Raw genomic sequence first — 17,484 nt, 5'->3', positions numbered from 1 at the left:
GTTTGTAGACAGAAGTAGTATCTACTACTAGATCAACTGATGTATTTAGAAAAAGTCCCCTCCCACCCAGCCCTGCACACCCTGGCTCCAACCACGAAGAGCAGGTGCCACTTGCACATGCGCTGCACACTGGCACCCATGTCCCCATGGCAGCGTTCCTGCCAGCTCGGGCTGCCCCACTCAGGGCGCAGTGCGTCAGCCGAACCTGGCCAGTGCGGCTGCTGCTGACAGGGGGTGGGCGACGGTGAAACAGGCCCACTTTCCTGCTGTCAGGGTGGGGCCAAGCAGCCAGGGGCCAGAGCCCAGGAGGTTTCCTCTCTGTTCGCCATGTGCTCTGTGCTTGGTCACCACTACTGCAGTGATGCTCTCTCACAGACCTGCCTCCGCATCTCATCCTCTGCTGCTCTACGCCTGCATAAGCTTTCCCAGTTGCTCCATGCCTTCAGCCACATTTCCTCAGACCACCCATCTCCCCTTCCACAAACTGCTGTCCTCAGTATTCCTGTATCTCTCTGCCATTTGCACTCTCTGGTGCTCTGGTCCTTTCACTCTCTTTTATTCCCTCTTTCCCCCAGCTTCCTTGCTGCTGCTTCCTTCCCTAAACCCAACCACACATACTGAACTATAGATGAAATGAGAGGTGGGATCAGGAAGTCTTGATGGGGATTGGAAAGCTCTCAAGGGAAACATGTTGAACTTGAGCTGAACCATGATGTGCTGGAGTTTTTTAACAACTTGTATGTGAATGTAGTTGATTAACCCAGCATTTTCGGAACTGAACCAAACCCAGGGGCTGACTTTGTCTCCTCACTCTGCACCTTCCCCATCTTTATTATTTCAACTATGGAAGTCTCTCAGACAGTATCTTTGAAACATAAGCTTACTACTGTATATAAAATGACATACTCAACAATGGAACCGGGACTCCAGCTCTCTGTAGCGTGTGAAGAGTTTACAAACTTTGCCTGATTTGACAGGGCAGTGTGGATTTGTGCTCCTCTGTAGGCCATATGTATAGTTGCACATACAGCCACCTTAATCTACCACATAGTGGCATTTTGACTTGCTTAAGCTTATGCTCTTCCATTTACAGAGAAGCAGAGGTTATTGCTGGGCTGTAGCCCTACACCAGACAATGAATGTTTGCTGAGTTATTTCTCATTTCACAGAAATATGACTGCAGAATGGAAGGTATTACTCATCCATAAAGTTTAAGTAAAGCTAAGGGGAAATCAACTCAGAGTGTGAATGGAAGCAAAATTGCCACCTGACTGGTTTATAACTGGCCTGGCTTGTTTTCATGTTGTCTTACCGGCTTCTGATGACACTGAATCTGATAGTTTATTCACATTAGCACTGACATGTGATGGATCACTTGGAGCTATTGTACATACACATTCAATTGTTTCTGGAGGTGGCTTCTTTGACAGGTGGCAACACAAAGCAGGAAGAGTTTAATCTACTGTCTTTATTCTGTATGGGAGTATTCACATGGTGCTTGACATACTTTAGTGTCAATTTGCTGCAAATTTTCTGATGGTGCCTGCAACAGCTAGCCACCAGAAAATATGGGAAGAAAGAATATAGTACTCAGGAAAAAGAATGGAGTTAGTTGTCAGCTCTCTAAAGGCATGAAGGGTCCAAGTGAGAATAAGAATCAAAGATAAAGCTGTTGGGGATTTACGGCAGTCTAAATTTAAGTTGCATTAGATGAATTCCTAAAAATACTAAAGCTAGGTCTGTCAAAGTTAAATACAATTCTTGTTTTGGGGGAGAGTGAATGTTTGCATGTAGTTTATTAATATTTGTAGAATGTTTTAAAGGTCAAAAACAGCATAAAGTGATGTATTTGTAACACTTGTGAAGTAAAGAGGGATCTTCACAATATAAATAATTCATTTTTCCATGGCAGCTGCTAGAACATGTACACAAGATTCAGCACATTTTGTCTGCTCAAAACACTAGGTGGAAAACATACTAGCTTTCCGTATCACAAAATCCTAGCTCTTTCTGAAAGTTAATTGAAATAATTGACCGATCATAAAGCTTGAGTAGGCTCATGGAAGGCATTGTCAGTTGCACATAACTGTCAGAGTGTTTAGACTTAAATGAAAAATTTAAAGTAAATCTGAAAGTGAAGTCTTTGAACAGTTATGAGGAAACTACTCTGCAAAGGCTACAAAAGCAGCAACCACATTTTCTTGTGTAGGAAGCTTTCCTATAGCAAGCAGTTAGTTCATAGTAGCAACTATGATATAAAATCCTAGGGAAATAAGGCACATGTGCTTTTCATGTGATGTTTTTTTAGGTAAATTCAGCTACATATTGACTCTCATTTGTGGCTAATAGCACCTGCTCATCTAATCATCCGTAGGAATTTGAAGGGAGGTAGCTAACAAACATTAATTACTCCATGGTAGAGGCCAACCTTTTTTAGTACGGATGACAAAATGCGTATTGAGAATAGTCAGTCCTGAATAACTTCCTGGCTGGGTCTGCATTGAGTTTGTTTAAGGCTAATATCATTGATGTATTCTCATGACCTTTTATTCCTTTGAGAAACTGAAATAGTTGAAATTTGACTAGCAGAATATTCAGCAAAAGGAACACTTGTGAGCTACTGAAAGGTATTAGCTTTTGCCACCAGAAAATCTGCTCAGATTTTGCTGAAGGTAAGTTTTTGAACCTCTATCTTCCTTCTTTTACTTTTTTGGGGAAAAAGGTTCAGTAACTTGAAAAGATAACAGAATTACAAATTTCTGGAGATGGATTAACCCTAAAACTTTCAGAGACACCAGGGGAGTGAGAAGAGAACAGAGAGCTGGATTAGCTTAGTTTCATGCATAATTTCACAAACCCTTCTGGCAAGACGAATTGAAGGTGGATTTTCCCATCCTCTAGTAAAACTGCCATTTCTGGCTACACAGTTAATAAAGTTAATCTGATAATACGGTGCTGAAGGTTCAGAGATCAAGCTTTTTTGTTAGCGTAAGACAAGTTTTTACAAACAAACCCAAAGTTTTATAGTCTTTTTAAACAAAAAAAGGAAAGTAACATACAAAATATATTGTAAATTCAAACTATTTAAGATGTATACTCTCAAATGCTATGAACTACCAGAAATATGGCTGTGAGATCAGAGTTCTGCCCTCCTTAAGCATGGGTCTACGTGTATATTTATACGCTATTTTTTCATAGCACTACTCTGAGGATGGAAGTTGCAAAACGTGTGGACATGAATCTAAGCATGACTTTACATTTTTTAAATGTTTAAGTTTACCTAAAGGTATATGCTGAGCCGTTATTATTTCTATTCAAGGCCGTCACATTTGGAAAACCCAGGACAAAATCTGCTTTTTCCAACACTGCTTTCCGTACCCTCCAAAAGGCACAGGAGGTAACTGTAACACTGGGCTGCCGAGGAGGGACCACCAGAACTGGGCGTTGTGAAGCCCTGTCGCAGGGGTGCAGCTTATTTTGAAGACTTACCCACCACCCCACAGTTCGTATCAGGGGCCGGGAAACCACCTCTCCGCGTGGCTTGTTTGTAGTCCCACACGAAGACGGGTGTCGCGGAGGAGGCCATTTGCGGCGCGGCCGTTGGGGGGCGGAGGCGCACGCGCGGCCGGAGAAGCTTCTAGCATACGGCGGGGGAGGGGGGAAGGGCGGCAGCGGCGGCTGGCCGGCCTCGGAGGCCCTGGTGGCGAGTAGCTGGAAACCCGAACCAAAGCTCGGCTCTGCAAACGCGGAGCAGGGGGAGGAGGTTAGTTTGCAGCCCTTCTGTAGCTTCCTGCTGCGAGGCTTCCTGTTCACGACGTGTGTTCTGGTTGCCGGTTTCATGAAGTTTAGCTTTTCGAGGTTTTGGGTGCTCGCTTTGGGTGAAGGTACGGATGGATCCCTTGAGGGCTCTGGCGGGGGTGCTGCTTAGGAGAGGTGATGGCTTTGGAGGGTCTTATTGCTACAGTACTGGTATGAATCAGGCCTCAACTTCCTTTTGAGCACTTTTAACACCTCCTTAAGACACTAATCTTACTTTGTATTGGTAAAAGCTTAATAGCTGCTGTTTTCTTTTCAGATGTTGTTCAGTCAAAGTTCATTCAGAATGTGTCACCGCATCCCAGAGGCAAATGGAAGGACTGAATTGGAGAATAATTCGGGTCGAAGAGCTTGCTGAAGTGGGTGCTAATTTAAACTTACTGTGTTTTTAATTCGGTTTGGTTGTGATGTTTTTGTGCTATACCTGTGCGTTGAGTGCACTCTAATTAAGTAGCTTCATCAGTGAATGCAGCTCTCATGCTGACAAGGATGGTTTCCCTGTTTAAATTCTAGAATGACCATGTAGTACAGTGGTGTATATAGTCAATGAAGACAAGTGCTAGGATTTTCAAGTGGGCCTAAGTAAACAAATGCTAAGTGTACACTGAATGTCAGTGAGTTCTGTGTGCCATATACCTTTAATCTCTGAATGTGGCAGCCAAACATATTTTTCAGATTATTCTATATAACCAGTTCTTCTGGTCTTTCTCTCTCTCTCCCTCTCTCTCTTTCTCTTTCTCTTTTTTTTTTTTTTGTGTGTGTGTGTTGGGGGGGAGGGGGAGGAAACTATTCTTCTCAAAACTACTTTATTATACAGGAGAAATTATCATTTACTGGTGAGTAGATGGTTTTGTTCCTTAGTAAAATCCACAGGAGGGAGCTCAAGATGAAGGAATCCTAATAAGGATTTTTTTTTTCTCTCCCACTGATTCATCCAACAGAAGATTAAGCCATTAGCCTCACAGTGAGACCTGCAGTTCCAATTCGCATGGTCAGAGATGCTCACTAGGTACATCTGGTTCAGAAATAGATTGTGCAGAAATTACAAGTCTCAGTATGCATCCTTCCATTAAATTCTGTTGTGTTTCTGTGTAGTGAGGGTGAGGCACTAGCAGAATCTTTGTCTCATGGGAATGTGGCAAAAAGAGAGTTAAGTTTGATAATCTGTGAGACTTGGTTTTGTGATGTTACAGAACCACAGTACATAGGAGGTATTAAAATGATATAAAACATAATTAAAATCCAGCCCACCACTTTTTCCTTGGAGAAGACACAGGGCAGTTTTATAGACAAAGGGTGCTACCTGAGTAGCTGAGCATTTTCTGCTGTACTTGTGATTAAGTTGAACACAAACAGGAGCTGCAGTTGGCCTCTACCTGTCTGTGAAAGACAGGAACAAGCTTAGGGACATTCCTCCTGCTGTGCATTCTAATATTTTGCTAAAGGGTGAGTGCCATCACCCGTGTTCCAGTGCAGACTGCTACTGTGTCTGTCATGGTGCCAGCAAACTAAACTAAGTCTGATTTAAATTATTTTTCTAAGAGTTATTAAATAAGTGTAGTTTCAGAGATTCTTTTCTTCAGAGAAGCAATGATGTACTATACTTGCAAGATTAAATAAAAGTTCACATTTTTTTGCCTTTTTTTTTTCCTAGAATCAAAGCAAATAAAAATGCCAAACTATTACAAGATTTCTGAAGGATTCAGTCAAGTTCCCTTTCCCTTTTTTTAAGGAAGGAGAAATACAATCCTCCAAGATCCCTTTTCATAGGATTTTTTGCAAAGTCAATTGTTTCTCTTTCCGTTACTGGCTGTTATTTCTTTTTATCCATTTCACGTTTATTTTCTGACTGATTAATGAAGAGTCAGCTGACCACTGATTAATAACACACAAATTACAATAGTTGCAGACACTCTGAATCAGCAGCTATTTGGGCAAATGTAAATATGTTGGATATAGCTTGGATCCTTCAAGTTAAATGACAAGATAGTGAGGATGTGAGAGGCTGAAACACATAAAGCATGTTGATATTTGATTCTTGTGGAGATCAGAGTATATATGTCAGTCACGTTAGGCCAACAAATCTTTATGTTCCAGTTCTAGCTAAGTAGATCTCATTATGTTTCATGATTTCACACAAATGTAAATTAGAAATAAAATAAAGTAGCTACTCTCTCTTTTTTTTTCTTCTTTTTTTTAATGCCACTTTCAAAGAGAGAAGACTAACCCTTTAACTTCAAGTAACAGGAAACATTGGAGACCTGTCTTACTTAATGTTCTCTGACTCTTAACTTCCGGAGCTGCAGGTAAGCCACTGCCAGTGCTGTTTCATTATGGCCATGAGTTTTTTTTATGTTCATATATATGTATTTCTGATAAATGTGTATCATATATGTATGTCGCATGTATATGTGTGACTGTATTACCAGATAATGTGAACTATTATTTTCTCTCCCAAAACAACAGTACTCATTATTAAGGAAATTAAATAAGCATGCAGACTACAGTAGGGATATGAAATACTTGCTATATGAGCCTTCCTTTTGGTGTTCTACAGAAACGTGTACCAAATGAGTTTGTTATTATTCAAGAGAGCCATCCTTAACAGTTGGCCAGTCTTTTGTGTCCTAGTTTTAACAGGTGACTATGTTAATATTACTGATTTTTCTACCTGTTACACCTTGTTAAGAAGATTAATTTGATTTAATCAGTATGACATGAAAAGATTTTTTTTTTCTTTTCCAAAGAAAAAACTTTATGAGCAGGTTAGAAAATCATAAGAGCTGTTGGAGAGTCAAATAGAAGTTCTCTGTTTTCTAAAATTTTGCTTTTGGCTTACTTACAGGTTTTAAAATTTTCCTGTTTTATATACACAGAATATATTTTAAAGTTTTGCCTTTATTGCACCTTAAGCCTAAGTGTCCTCTGTTGGCTGGTTTAATTTATCTTTATATATTAAAATTAACTCACCTGTTTCTTAAATACTTCTTCTTCTTATTTGAAGTATTTGAAGCTCAAAAGTACCAACAACGTGGGCAGGGGAGGGGGGTTGTTATTGCTGTTTTGAGGAAAACTAGAAAACCAGCGGGGAGATAAGCAGGAACATACTTGTAGAAAATTCTCCAGTAATCAGAATGGCTCTACGTTTGGGGTGTGAACAAACTGTGATCTGTGCAGAACTTTACTGTAAAGCAAAGATACCTTTTGCAATGTTCCATTTGTCAGGGAGCATTTTTTGCGCTTTGTGTAACTTAAGCCCAGAACTCCGTTGCCCCAAGAGGCTATTTCAGTGATCAAGAACAGCCAGACTGGAAGAACTCTACTGCTATATTATTCAGTCATATCTATTATATTGTGAACTGTGGAAATGGATAAAGTCACTTGGCTGATTCTCTTCCACCTAGGGATTATAAATAGGAAAAATCTATTTTAGAAACATAAAACCACATTTCTCTGAAGTCATAATTGTTTGCTGCAAACATAAATCTAGCATTGCTTGGAAATGCAGACCCTATTTTTCAGATGCAGCTCAGCTGGATAAAACACGCTGTTAAATCAAGGAGTCCAGATTTCAAATTAGGCAAAATTCCCACTAAGGCTGTCAAAAGCAGTTTGCTTTAAGAAAGACACAATTGTTTCTGCAGTTCACTGGAAAACTGTATTCTGTTATCTACAAAATTACTGAATTGACTGGGCTCTGGCTGCCAGTGTGGTGTTTTTTTTTTTTTTTTTTTTTTTTTTTTTTTTTTTTTTAGTAAAAGGTTTTGTTTGTGCTTAAGACAGCAGACCAAATTTCAGTATGGTTTCTAGTGAGTTAGTCTATCAATGAGGAACACAAAATTACTGAGTTACAGTAAGCTCAGTTTATTTTCCAGTAGGGGGAATTAGCTCAAATGGTAGAGCGCTCGCTTAGCATGCGAGAGGTAGCGGGATCGATGCCTGCATTCTCCATTTACTGCTTGCAAGTTTGTCTCTTTATTGCCATTGTGAATAATACTTTTTTCAGTTACTACTTCGAACTTTTTTTTTCCTGCTTTGGGAAAGAGTTTTGTAAATTTCTGTTTTATGTAAAATTATGGTAACTGCCTGCACAAAAAAGAAATACAATTTCTGTTGATGGGTTTTAAAGAATGAATCAAAAGCACACTTAACAGGTTGCACTGTTTCTTCAGATTTTTTCATTGTGATGCAGTTTCAGAGCTCAATGTATTTCCTTATGGTCTTTATTTTTTTTAATTTAGATGCTTTTTTTTCTATAGCAGTTTTATAAGGATATAAAAAGAACCAATTTTAAGAAGCACATGCATGATATGAATGATTTATTTAAATAGTTAATGTTAATCAAAGATGAGCATCTTTTTTAAGTGCAAATTATTACTTTTTTATTTTTTTTTACAAGGTTTGAGGGAGAAATTGAAATTGTGAGATGTTTGAAAAAGAAAGGCAGTGCAGGTGATCTGAGGAAGAAAAGAGTATGAGCTAACTAGCGAAATGAGCTAATGTCAGAAAATCATTCTGTAAAATATAATGTAAGATTAACATCTCTAGAGATTGAGGTTGGGAAGAAGTGTATCGTGCCCATCCTTGCTAGAAAAGCAGGTGCAAGATAGCTGGGAAGATGGTAATTCTGAACCAGTGAGATAATGATTATATAGATACTTCTACGTACTTCTACATCTTTTCATAGGAGACTTCACTAAATACTCACAGAATTAAAATCTAAAAAAGGAAAGAAAAAAAAAACTGTTAATGCGTATGTAAGGGACACAAGTGAATTTATTTCCTGCGTTACACATTGACTTCATTGGTATTAGATGTTTTTATGAAGAAATCATTTTTTAGCTCATGAGTACTAATTGAGATTATATTTTTCCTGATTTATTTGCCTTATGAAATAGTATGTATTGATAGCTATATATTTTCTTTCACAAACCTGAACAATGTACGGAAGAAAATCTATACTTTTCTTTTTTTCTTTTTTTTTTTCAGTCTTCTCAAAACACTGGAGAATGCGGGCATCGATCCCGCTACCTCTCGCATGCTAAGCGAGCGCTCTACCATTTGAGCTAATTCCCCTTACATATTAGCAGAAAATGTGGATATAGTTCTGCTGAATCACAGCTCAGCTGCTTGAGATTCAACTCTTTTCCTTTGCTGAATCAATCTGTTTATTCAGTAACAGCGAATCATCAATGTGGAAATCATCATATGAAAAGTCTATTAGCTTAAAAGCCAGAGTACTCACTTGACTTCTGAGAAGCGGTGGTATTGATACACTTTCTGCTATGTTATTTTGATAAAATAATACTTACTTTCTAGAATAAAGCCTCCTCTAGTGTTTATGCAGAAAGGGGAGAGGGAGAACTAATAGCAGTTTTATCTCTGTTACAATGCAGATACCAAGAGGCTTGTAAATCTAGAAGAAATACTGTTAGAAGTTACTGAAGGGCAATGAGGTGGTTTTCTTCCCCTTGTTTTTCAAGTGTTCTTATTTTCTTTTCCAACTTAGTTTTCCATTAATAGTCTTAATTATTTGTATGTGAATTAGTGGTCTAAAAGCTAGTGGTTATCATAGTTTGTGGAAAGAAACCATTTATGTCATACCTTCCTAAATTATATTTGAGGTATGTCAACATTTTTATGCTGAGTTGGAAAATTAAGTTCAAATCTTAAATATATGGGGTCACCCTAAAAACATTTCAGAAATATAAAAAGTCAAGTGTAGTCACACTAAGTTGTTGGTGAATTATTTAGGAAAAATGCTATTATGATTTTTGTGAAAGGCTATAGAGGTAAAATATAATACAATCTTTGCTCATCAGGATCATGTACTATTAATCCTGTCTTACTTGGCAGTAAGAAGCATATTGGCAGAGGTCTACTCCTAGGGCATTAAATTTAAAGGAATGCTTTCAGGATTTCAAGAAGAAAGATGTAGCTTACAGTGAGAATGGTCCCACCAATTATATCATTAAACAGCAAAGGCAATAAAAATGATATAATCAAAGATTTCTCACTTGCTGTTTAAATGAAAAAAGTTATTTATGGTAGTAGAGTAAAACGTGCAGTAATACAACAATATATACACTGGCAATTTTCTCTAATAACTTTAGCTTACTTTCAAAAGAAAGTGAATTATGAAATTAAGTAGCGGCTAATTATAACTTGCCTAATGTAAGATAGTGTTTCATATCCAGCACAATCTAGATTCAGGCCAGGACATGGAACTAAAACTGCTTTAGTATCACTGCAGAATGTTCTCTGCTAATTAAAATGTTTTCTTCCATTACCTCAATCTCTGAAAAGCAATAAAGATTTATTATTACCCTTCTTTGCAGTATCTTATAACTGACTGTAACTATCCCACTTCAGTAAAATGGAAGTGAAAACAGAAATACGCAAAAGTGGTTTGAGTCCTTCTCACAGGTATACATCTTAGGCCCAGTGATGGTCCACTGCACATCTACAGATGAGATCTTTCCCATATGGAATTTCATAAGGTTCAATTTTTCTAGTTTTCTTCACTTGTCCTGTGCAACCTGAGTTAGTATGAAAATGGTAGATGACCTCTCTATTTTTCATCCCCAAATCTCACTCCATTGCCACTGAAATGGCCTAATGGTTGGAAAGTTCATCTTGCAGAAGAACAGTTTATTTGATGCCAGTCAGATAAAGGTGGAGGAAGACCTCTGCTTCCATGGTGCTGTTTCCATTGATAAAGAAGTGTGTATTTCATTAAATTGACAGTCCTTTGGCTTAGTGATCTTGAATTTGTTGTGATGGCCAAGTTTTTGCATAGCTTGATAAGTAAAATTTTCTCTTTCCTCCTCTTGGTTAGGAGACCTTCCTCACCTACATTACTGAAAATAACCTGGCCTTTTTTATTCCTGTTTTTTCATCTCTCTACTGGACTTCAGCTGTGAAGGTTTTGTTTCCAGGTACTCTCACTTAATATAGATGACTGCAATGGTTCTCCTTGGCAACACTAATACAAATTGATCGAATCTGATTATAATAGTTTTTACTTTTGCTTTCTAGATTGTCTTCTCAGGGTACACTAAGGCAAATGCAAGTCTTGTATCTCATCAGGCTGTTCCATTGCATTGTCTGTGATTTGGCTTCTCTCTATACAGAAGAATTAGCTGCCCTTATCAAAGAAAAAGATAAATCTAGTGCAAGTTTGGTGGCATTAAAAGGCTGCAGGCCTTGTCATGCAAGCTGGCATGAAGTGCCTCACATTATTCTGGGAGTTTACAGGAAGACCTTATTTGACTTTTAACTCATAAGTTCAGAAACATGCCAACTTTCTACCTCTGTTGCATCCACCCCTGTTACAAACTCGAGGAAAATGCGGACTTTGGGGGGGGGGGGGGCATCCATTCTAAGCTATTTGCATGAATTTGAAAATTAGTGAAGGATTGATGATTGGAAGGATTGACACTTGTTAAACTGCAGATTTGTATGTACCATAGCTAGTAGAAGGTTGCTGCCTGTTTCCTCATTTTTGTGAGAGTTCTCTGGGAATGCTTCCTGCCTAGGAAAGATTTTCATTTACATACATATGCACATACAGTGGATTTTATCCTGGTACATGTAGATGGAGAACAATGTCACTGGTATGATATGAAAATTGATGCAGTGATAAGTATGGTAGAAAACTTCCAGAAAGAATAACAAGTAGTAAATAGCTTTATACATACTGTTTTATGGAAGCCTTAGAGTAAATATTGGGAGGAGGAACAAGCATCTACTGCTGGCTGTTTTTATTAAAGTGAGGCAAGAAGAAATAAGTAAGTTTTACTGTCACTGTGGATAAAACGCTTATCATGATGGTAAGTCAGTCATGAACACTGCATCAGCATGCCCTGTTCTACCTTAAACTATATTTACAAGTATAAACATATGTATATGTTTCCTGTAAAATGCAGTAATGTTTTCTGCAGTTTCACATCATAAAACTTCTTTTACTCACTTCGTTGTACTCCCTAAATTTCCTCTTTAATATTTTTTGTTGACTTTAAGATAATAAAACATTAAATTTCTTGGAAAATTTCACCTTCTTTACTTTGCTTTTTTTGTCGTTGCTTTGGGGAAGAATAAGCCAGCTCCCTTGTATTAAGGTTTTCCATTTCTCTTGTATTGTACCTTCCTTATCCCTGTCATCTCTGACAAAAAAACAGACAAGCTCAAGGTCAGATGGTGAATTAGTAAGCGTAGCAAGTGTTCTGAACGGCTGCCTTTGAGTTAGTACCCATGTTAAAGGGGTGGAATGAATCAGCAAAGGCCATTTACTTTTGTAGTTAATAAAATCTATGGTTACAGGGTAAATTATGGTGATGCAGGGGAATTAGCTCAAATGGTAGAGTGCTCGCTTAGCATGTGAGAGGTAGCGGGATCAATGCCCGCATTCTCCACTGTCATGTTTTGTTCATGATGGGAAGAAAAACAGTTAACTACAAAAGGTATTTTCACTTGTTTAACTGAAATTTTAGAGTGAGATCAGCTGTTGTTGTTTAGATGTACATATTTTATTTTTCAAATGCTGCAATACATTTGACTGGAATTCAGCCTGGCAAAGAGAAGACTGAGGGGGGAATCTTATCAATGTGTATAAATATCTGAAGGGAGGATGTAAAGAGGATGGGGCCAGACTCTTCTCAGTGATGCCCAACAAGAGGACGAGAGGCAACAGGCACAAACTGAAACACAGGAAGTTCTGTCTGAACATGAGGAAAAACTTCTTCACTGTGAGGGTGACAAGAGCACTGGAACAAGTTGCCCAGAGAGGTTGTGGGATCTCCATCCTTGGAGATATTCAAAATCTGTTTGGACAGGGTCCTGGGCAACCTGCTCTAACTGACCCTGCTTGAGCAGGGGAGTTGGACTAGATGATCACTAAAGGTCCCTTCTAACCTCAACCATTCTGTGATTATGTGAGAATAAAATAATTATTCCTATTTTTTTAAAAGGAATAAAAAATTAAAAAAACACAAATAGAAACCGGCTTGTCTATATGAGGGGTAAATCAAAGACCAGAAATTACTTCCTCTCATGAATTGCAAGTAACAAGTTGGGTTTTTTTTATTGCACATTTGGAAAAGATGTCTTTTCTGGTTTGTCTTGTTTCTAGTCACTTCATTTGGAAATGCAATATGAAATATTGCAAGTTAAATATTTGAAACTTGTTTTGGAATCTAAGTTAAATGTTTTTTCATTTGTGAAAAGAGAGATGAGTGCAAGACAGAAAACAATATTACATGCATTTAAAATCTGCAGTTCCATACACTCTGAAACTCAGTTTTATGATCCCTATTAATAATAAAAGGGGGGGAATTGGCTCAAATGGTAAAGCGCTTGCTTAGCATGCAAGAGGTAGCGGGATCGATGCCTGCATTCTCCAGTGTTTTGTTAGACAAGAATTGTTAAACCTAAAAGTAGAAACAATCAAAACAAAACAGGTAACTATTTTGGTAAAATGTTCATTTTTGTTTTAGTCAGAGCAAAACTGAATTCCTTCCTTTCTTCCTTCCTCCCTTGGCCTAGTTTACTAACAAAATAAGGCTTATACAGCTGTCTATGTCAGTCCCCCCTAATAACTACCTCTTGAATCTTCCTCACCCATTTCAGTCAAATTTGGCAGAAAGATAAAGGATTCTGCAATATTAGGTTTTTACAGGCTTTATGAAAAACAGTGGCTGAAAGATGGTTAGAGACCTGAAGCAGAATGTCTGTTTCTCCACCTGTCCAACTAGGGTAGAGTTTGTACAGACAATGGTGTCGGTGAAAATAGCAGTTTAAGAATGCTTGTTTTTCCCCAGCTGCACATCTGGTTCCAGTCCAGAAATATGGCACCTTCTTCTCATTAAACTTTTTGTGAAGTCATATTATGAGCTGGATGAGGGAATCAACTCAAGTTTAAAGAAAAAAGATTAGTCACCCCTAATTTTGTGTTCTAGAAAACACAGCAGAGCTCGTGTCTTTTAGCCATAGCATATAAGCAAGTTATAGCCCCTGACCCTTCCCTCCTTACTTTTGGTTCTGTAGAAGTTCTGCCTCTTTTAAAAGAGGCTACTGCCTGCCATACTTGTGTTAGAGCTTCAGAGATAAACTTGAGCATCTGATTCACTGACTTCTCCTAACACCTTATCAGTGTCTCATGATCCTTATCCAGATGTTGAGGTTTTTTTCGTGGTGCACTTCCCCTGACTTCAAGAGGCATCAGCACAGCAAGTGCAGCTCTTCAGATACTAGTGAATAGTGCTGCTATATCTACTGTGTCTGAGTGTTAACCAAGCACCTTACAGTGTGCAGAAAGACCTACTTCTTTCCTCATGTCTTTTATCTGTTCGTGGTTGAGGAAGAAAATATGCATGGCACTAGCAAAACATTGGAATTGTTCCATTTCTTGACACATCTCCTCATACTTTGGAGGTTGAAAACCCACTTCCCCTTCTACTTGAACTCTTGAGCTTACTTAAACAACACATACCAGTCTTACCGACTACTTTCTCATACAATTAGTAGACAAAAAAATCCCTAGAGCTGTCGTACTAAATGCCATCGTTCTGGCAGCAGTCTGGGACAAGCTTACGGCCACAGTGTACACGCTTATTTTAAGCAGGGGTATTCTCAGTGCACACAATGCTGGCACTGGGTTCTCGTCCCACCAAGGTCCTCCCCTAAACCTGTTCCTTAAAAGTGATTCTTGATTGTCATCCTTGATGTGTGATTTCTTACCTGATCTACTGTTGCAGGACATATGTAATGGTATGTTCTTTCAGTATAAGAATACCTTTACTTCCATTAGGATGATCACAGAGTATTCCAAGATCTTTACTATCTATCTTCAGTTGTCAAACTCTTTAGTCTGCTGTGGTTATTGGGCATTTTTTGGTTGGTTGGTTGGGGGTGGGGTTGGGGGAGAGAAACATTTGGGTACTACAGCACAGAGCAGCATGAGAGACTATGATGAGAAAAATTAATTAACAGCCAGTTATTCAGCTGTCCTTTGGTGTCTGGGGTATTCAGAACTATTTATGATGAATGTTCTAAGCTTTTTAGTACCTGTAGTAGCTATATAGGTGAGGTAAAAGCTCATGAGTCACAGAGGAAAATCTTATATATCAGGATTTTATTAAAATTAATCTCTTAAAATGGAGGAAGGGGGGAAAGCTACTCAACTTCCTAACATTTCCTTTGGAGGCCATTAGGAATACAGTCCCTCTTCCACATAAAGAAGCTTAGTACCGTTTTCCTAGCCCTGATTATCTGCATTAAGAGAGACTAGCTATTATCATATCTAGTAGCTTTTAATAAAGGCTAGAAGAGACTATATGCTTTTTGCTTCAGGGCTAAGAATGATTTTAATTACTAGAGGAAACTTTCTTGCACCTTTTTTTGCATTCTGTCTGAAGCATTTGATGTTCAGTCAAGACTAACAAAGGAGTATCGACTTAGATGCATTACAAACCTAATCTAAGGTGGTCACTAGAAAAAGGATTTGCATGATAATTATTAGAGATTTAGACCACATAACACTAAAACTGTGGGGTTTTAATCACCGGTTTATAAAGTAACCGAGTAATTTAATCTGAGTATGTAACATGGTTCACAGAACAGATTATGCAGGCATTACAATGTTCCCTGCTAAGATTTCCACTCACAAATGAAGTGAGTGGAAATCTTAGCAGGAACGGTGACTGGAAACTGTATGCTTCATTAGAAAAGGTGCTCAAATTTAGACAAAAGCAATCCAAAACCACTCCTGCCAAATCCTTTTGAGATGGGACATGATCAGGAGTCACTGACCTTGCGAATGAAACCTTGTGAATGTTTTCTCTAAAATCAGAATATAGGACACTGAAAGAGAATGCTTACGGATTAACAAAAACACAAAGATGTAAAACAGTATAAGCACATCTTTTGCTCAGATTTTAATGACTGCCTGTTTTTTTTTTAAAAGATGTCAGTAGCAAATATGATGTTCTGTTTTCCTTATCAAGTCCAAAGCTGCCAGTTACAAGGGGAGCCTGGGTGTGCTAACTGAAAGCAGAAAAAATGCATTCTTGAAAGCTTACAACCTGCATTTTTTAATTAGCATTAAATAATTTGAATTGGTGCCAAGCTGTCTGTAAACGTTACTGTAAGGTGGCCATGCAAAATGAGAATTGGCTGACAGCTTCCATATTGACAGTCTGTTTACCTCCTAGATGATGAATCCCATGATTAAAAGTAAACTATTATTCATGTATTTTTACAAGACTATGTGTGGTCTTGCACAGTCAGAAACAACTATAAAATGCTTGCTTTTTTTTCTCTCCATATTGCTGTATCCAGATGGCAAGTTACATACCAGGTATAAGATTATGAAATTACAGAAACATACTGCAAAAAAGTGGGATAGTCTCACTGCCTGAAAAGCTATTTTACATGCAGTCTTCTGTATACTTTCTTCTTTTCCAGAGATAATCCTAGTTGTACAGCTTTCTAGGAAGATAAAATTGGAATTCCAGAGTGACTGCCAAAATGTAATACTGAAGTTTGAAAAGGCTGAGTAGAACATTGTCTTAAGGAGTATATTTTCTCAGTTATAATGGGCAGGGCACAAGCTTGATGTATTATTCTTGCATAGGATTTAACATCTACTCCTGCTGAAGAACATAACTGGTGATGATGAGGACCAAGTCACTTTATAAACAATTCTGTGATTGCACAGAGAAATGAAGTACCAGCTTTGAAACTACCAACAGTGATAGCAAATGACATTTTTCAGCCTATCTTGTACTTATTTTTCCTAGACTAGTTAGTGGTTGCATTCTGTGCTATAAAAACAGAAGCATACCATTCTATTTCACTTTAATAGCAGCTTCCTTCTACTGTTAGACAAGACAGCAGACTACTTAAACTATGGTCTCTAAAAGTGACTTACTATAAATTTCTTCTGCTAGTAGGCTTGTAACTGTTTAAATATTCCTTTGGTAAAGCATATAGAAAACTTTAATGCCTTTCTTCTGTGTTGTTTCTGACATTAAGAATATCAAGTCTTGGACAGGAGCTCTTTCTCCTACTTGCATATTCCAGTCTTTAAATGACTTTTGGTTTTTTAAATGAGCTTAATTATAGCTACTGACAGTGTAGAGTAAATGGAGCAGTAAAGTAGGATGTATGTTAGAGTTTGAGATTATTCCATAGAATAGGGAAAATACTCTCAGCCTGCATGCAAAATAACTTACAAAATTACTTACATCCTCCTCTTGCTTTCTGTGCATTTCATGTTAGAAAGCACATGGATGGTTAAAATCTTTTATTCAGAATCCTTTACCAGAAGTGTTTCCATTCTGTATCTGCCTAACTAAAGTTGCACTTGAAGTGCTTACTCATGGGGGGGGGGGGGTGTAATGGTACAGCCCCCCCACACGTTCTACAGATTGAAAAAGAGCTGCCTCTTTACTGCATATGGGCTTCAAGAGCCACCTAGTGGGGTTAATCTGCAAGTGACTCTCTAAACATCAAATACAGAATACTCCCTTAATAAGCATTGTACTTAAACAGAAGATAGGGAATGAAGAGTCTTCCTAAATTGAAAGGGTAGCTAAAATCTGACATAGGTGCAAAACTAATCTGTTTCCTGGAACACTTGATTTCATAGATACACATTTCAATATACAT

General features: G+C 38.1%; 1 non-coding gene across 1 annotated transcript; it reads right to left on the bottom strand.

The window, feature by feature from the left end:
* Positions 1–8,819: 8,819 nt before the first annotated feature.
* On the bottom strand, positions 8,820–8,892 carry TRNAA-AGC (transfer RNA alanine (anticodon AGC)). The gene has a single exon. It is a non-coding gene; the product is annotated as a tRNA-Ala (tRNA).
* Positions 8,893–17,484: the final 8,592 nt, after the last annotated feature.

The sequence above is a fragment of the Apteryx mantelli genome, chromosome 2 (assembly GCF_036417845.1).
Source record: "Apteryx mantelli isolate bAptMan1 chromosome 2, bAptMan1.hap1, whole genome shotgun sequence".
In the NCBI taxonomy this organism is placed as follows: Eukaryota; Metazoa; Chordata; class Aves; order Apterygiformes; family Apterygidae; genus Apteryx; species Apteryx mantelli.
This window is presented reverse-complemented; position numbering and strand designations above follow the sequence as displayed.